The sequence below is a fragment of the Dermacentor silvarum genome, chromosome 1 (assembly GCF_013339745.2).
Source record: "Dermacentor silvarum isolate Dsil-2018 chromosome 1, BIME_Dsil_1.4, whole genome shotgun sequence".
NCBI classification, from domain to species: domain Eukaryota; kingdom Metazoa; phylum Arthropoda; class Arachnida; order Ixodida; family Ixodidae; genus Dermacentor; species Dermacentor silvarum.
The window spans coordinates 198,725,383-198,730,350 of record NC_051154.1 but is presented as its reverse complement, the minus strand read 5'-3'; the positions used below and the strand labels follow the sequence as shown (position 1 = coordinate 198,730,350).

The 4,968-nt window shown below is 51.3% G+C and overlaps 1 pseudogene; it reads right to left on the bottom strand.

The window, feature by feature from the left end:
• Positions 1-4,225: 4,225 nt before the first annotated feature.
• LOC119437814 (U2 spliceosomal RNA) lies at positions 4,226-4,405 on the bottom strand (annotated as a pseudogene).
• Between the last annotated feature and the right edge of the window lie 563 nt (positions 4,406-4,968).

Sequence of the window (4,968 nt, the reverse complement as noted above, 5' to 3'; positions counted from 1 at the left end):
TGCCCCGGGCAGCAAATATGGTTTCAGTGACAATGAGAACTATTGCAGCAGACCAACCTTTTTCGATCATGGAGCTGCTTGGCGCGTTGGCGTTGGTGAATAAGGCGGCATCTCCTGGACCTGACTGCGTCAGCTACGCCGAGTTATTACATTTGGGCGACAAGGCAAAGATGTGCCTTCTTACCGTCATCAATGCCAGCTGGGAGAGTGGTCGCCTTCAATCTTGCTGCAAACGAGCTCGTCTTATTCTTGTCCTCAAGCCTGGCAAGTCTCAAACAGGCATAAGCTCTTATCATGCGATAGCTCTTCTCAGTTGCGTCAGAAAGCTTATGGAGAAGATGGTATACGTGCCTGGACTGGTGCCTGGTGAACATGAATGTCTGCCCTCCGCACATGTCAGAGTTCAGAAAGGGCAGCAGCCGCGTAGACAACCTGATTACCTTTGCTAACTGCGTAAAACTCAACAAAGCTGGACGCAACATCACCATCGACGTATTCCTCGACATCAAGGAAGCATTCGATAACGTGACTCACGAGGACTATCTTATATGCTCTGAAGCCCATTGGAGTTGGTCGTTGTCTGCATTTGGATTTCAGACTACCTCACTGATCGGTCATTCTACATGTCCACAAAAGACATGACCCATTTCCGCACACAGTGATTTGAGGAGTTCACCAGGGTGGTGTTTTAAGTCCGACCTTATTTAACGTCACTCTTATTGGACAGAAGTAGTGCATTCCCACATCGGTTGAAATCTCTTTATATACAGAGGACATCTGTAGATGGAACTGTGGTCGCAACAGACGTGTCCTAAGAGCGAGTTTGCAGAAAGCTATCAATTCTATTGAAAAAGTTCTATTCGCATGAGGTTTAACGATGTCACCAGATAAGTGTGCCGCCATTGTTCTCAAAAGGCGTGATGTCTCGCGCTACATGTTAAAGGTTGCGCACTCTCCCAGTCGGTATGTGTCAGCTCACAAGTTTCTGGGCATGACAATCGGTAGACTAATGACATGGCCACCTCATGTTCGAATATTAAAAGAAAAAATTGGGTCATGCGCAAGCACCTTCCGTGTGCTATCAAGATACACTGGGGGCGGCTCCGTGAATGCTCTGCTATGCATACATATGGCTTGCTGTGAAGGTCTCCTGCAATACAGCCTTCCTATGCTACAGGGCATTTCCCAAACCAACATAAAAACGCTGACTGGTACGCAAGCAAAAGTCATGAGGGTGTGCCTCGGCCTTCAGGAAAACACATCAAGTGTAGGAACCCTTGCAGAAAGCAGACGCCTATCGGTTCCAGTGCCTCTGCAGCAGGAGTTTCTAGGAGTCCATATGCGCTTCGCTGCCAGAGTGCCGGGTCATCATCTTGGTTCAGATATTGGTCCTATGGTGCGGAGCTTGCTCCCGGCGAATTGTCCAACAGCTGGAGGTGCTGTGCAACGAAGCACTCCGCGTTGTCACCGGGCTGCCGCGCCACGCATGGCTGGACGATCTGTGGCGCTATGCGCAACTGCCACCACTTGAACACACTATCGAACATAGACGCAATGTAGACCAGCTCCGACGCCACTCAACGCACCAGGGCCGCGCTCTCCTGCGCGCTCATGGTGAAACCCCGGACTTGGAGTTGGAGCCCGCACCACTGACACCACCGTGGGAGACACATACGCAACTGGTTGACTCACGACCTTTACCAGGGCGCATGGACCCGCGCCGCCACCCAGAGCGCAGAAAGTGCTATACAAATCTGCACATGGAGAGCCTAGCCGGCTCCTGTGCCACTCCCTTTAACGTGGACGCTGCCTTTTGCACGACGCCCGACAGTACGCGAGCCGCAGTTAGAATACACCGCCTCGACACTGGAATCAGGCGCGCGCGAGAGTACATGTTTGGTAATCAAGAACCACCAGACGTACTCACGGTTGAACTGCTGGCGGTCTGTGACGCACTGCACGAAGCCCTCGAAGAACCTCCAGCTACGTCACAAATTACAATATATTCCGACAGTCAAGCGGCAGTGAGCGTATTACGAGCCCCCCCCCCCCCCCCCCCTCTGACCCCATCGCAAGGAAGATATATAGCAGAGGCAAGCAGGAGGCTGCACACGATACATGCAGTCCAAACTCGGGTATGGTTGGTTCCCGGCCACTGCGGAGTACCAGGGTACGATGCGGCTCACGCCGCTGCGAGCGCGATACTAATCTTAAACCGCCGCAGCGACGTAGCAACTTTTGTGCCCCTGCAAAATGACGGAAATGAAGATACATCCTTCCTAGAAAAACGACAGAGGCGACGACAGCTCCGTGAACGCCTACAACAACATACGCCGAAGGAAGATCCACTGCCTGCAGGCTTGTCGCGTGCGTGTGAAGTACTTGTACACAAGGCCCGCACCGGTACTGCACTGACGCCGGATGTACTTGCACGCTGGCGTACTTGCACGCTGGATGTACTGGCACGCCTTCCCGGCAACACTACGGAGGAGCTACCACCTATACAGACAAGTTACCCAGCGTGTAAAGCGGAAGCTGTGTCAACCATCAGGCACTTGCTGTGGGAGTGCCCAAAGTATGCCGCCCTCAGACGAAAGCACCGGGGGCAAGTGGCCAGCTTCGAGGAGTGTATCCGTCCCTCGGCGGAGGCCGACAGTGTCCCCCGAGTGCTGTTCGCCTTTGCTGCAGAATCGGGAATTCTCCGCATGAAGCATTCCTCGGTGGCTTTCCCTGTCCTCATCTCCCAATTCCCTAACTCCTTTACCCTTAATAGGCCGATGAGCCATCCCTATATCAATAAAGCTTTACCATACCATCAAAGCCCTTATATGCCAACGGAGCCACCATGGAAATTTTCTTCGTGGTCAATAGTCACTTTCGTGCCTGGGTTCAAGAGTAAGAGAAATGCTCCCAGTCCAGCGCTGACATATTTTTCTCTAGAGAACGCCAACACCAGCTACAGGGCTCACCGTCATATTTACGCTGACGAATCCGTTACGCCTACATCATCTGCCATTAGTGTATGGATTCCGTCTGCGAGTGTTACCATCTCTGCCACTCTCAGTCACCGCACCGCAGCTACAGCCACTGAACTAGCTGCACTGCGGGCAGCTTTTATTTTATATCATAGACCAGAGAGCTGAGTCTTGAGTCATCTTCAATCGACTGAAGAGCAGCCCTGCAGTCCCTGAAGTCGCCACACACGCAAGAACAACTCGTCATGGACATCAAACGCTTATGCAATAAAGCCTGCAAACACCATTACAGCGTTGTCTTGCAGTTGTTACCAGCCCACTGCGTAATAAAAGGCAACGTCCAGGTTAACTGCTGCCAAAGCTGGACACGACACTTCGAGAGAAATCGTCAAGATACATTTCTCCAGAAAAGACGTGGCGGCACTGGCACGCGCTTGGCGTTTCCAGCAATCCCTCAGCACAGATGAAAGCCATCAATACGGACGTCTATACAAAATTGATCCATCGTGTGATTTTTATATGCCGCGAGACCTCAAAAGACAAGATCAAACATGCCTTCACCGCTTCAGACTCAACGTGGCCTACACGAACTACTTCAGGTGCAAGCTTCAACTGACGGACTCGCCAATGTGCTCTGAATGTAACGCCCATGACGACCTCCAACATGCGTGCGACTTCCGCCGCTACGCTTCAGACAGACAGTCTTTGAAGGCAGCACTGCACACCTGCGACAGTACTCGAGCTTGCAACTGCGGCACATTCTCGGCCGATGGCCAAACACCACCTGCGCGTTACCTACCACGAAAGCGCTGGCTGACGCTCTTGCGGGCCATGATCCTTAATGAAACTTTGTAAATATATCGATGGTGTATATGTGCGAGTGTGTGACTCATGTGCTATTAAGTGTTTGTCACTGTATATATCATAATCGTCACCTAGCATCTGGACTAGCATGTCAGGCGAACCGCCAGGCTTGCATCTCCAGCATATAATTAAACATTGTATATATATATATATATATATATATATATATATATATATATATATATATATATATATATATATATCTCTCTCTCTCTCTCTCTCTCTCTCTTTCACGTTAGCGCGTGGCCGGACCAAGTCATCGATGGAATTGGGACCAAACCGTTCTTTCGTACTTTTTACAGCGAAGATGTCTATGGCTAGTTCGATGTCCGTAGACCAAAACCGTCGGTATGTCCGTATATAGGCGAATCGATGTCCGTAGACCAAAACCATGGGCCGATCCCGAAGATAGTGCAATACCTGGCCAACCCGCGGCGGAGGTGAAGGAGGCTCCAAGCACTCCGCCAACTTGCAAAAATAGGTTTAATATATTGGGTCCAAATGCAAGCCGTATCAGATATTAAGCTAATAAGAACAGATACTACATGTTGACCCGCGTCTGCCATGTCTACCTTCGTACCATACACGTGTACACCATCCCGCGTATTCAAACTAGTGCTATACTGAGTGTCTTCTTTCTCCTGACGTCATGCTCTACGTAGACTCCTTTCCTCAGTTCTACTCTGGCTGTGAAATTGGTAGGCCGTGTGTTGTACGGTCTGAAGAACACCGTGCCTACCAAGAACGACGGCGTGAACAGAAAAGGGAATGGGCGCGGCGGCGGCAAAAGGAGACCACCGACGATGAGCGGGCCGCGGACGCCAAGCGTAAGCGTGCTGCCCGCCAGGACCGAGAGGCGGAAAGAAATGCGAACCGTCCATGTGGCCCCGATCCCGCAAACTTTACACGTTTCACCTGAGCAGCGGTCAATCATGGGTCAATCACCACAGACACAGTTTCGCTGGTCATCCACCTACCTACACAGTGTGTAATGACACTGAATTTTTTAACAGCGGAGCTGTTCTTAGTCAAGCGTAGGCCATCAATGACGGCGCCGTTACGTAGGAGCAGAGCCGGAGAGGTCACGTCACCCGGGAGTGCTCTCCTCTTCTCCCGGCGACTGGGAGAA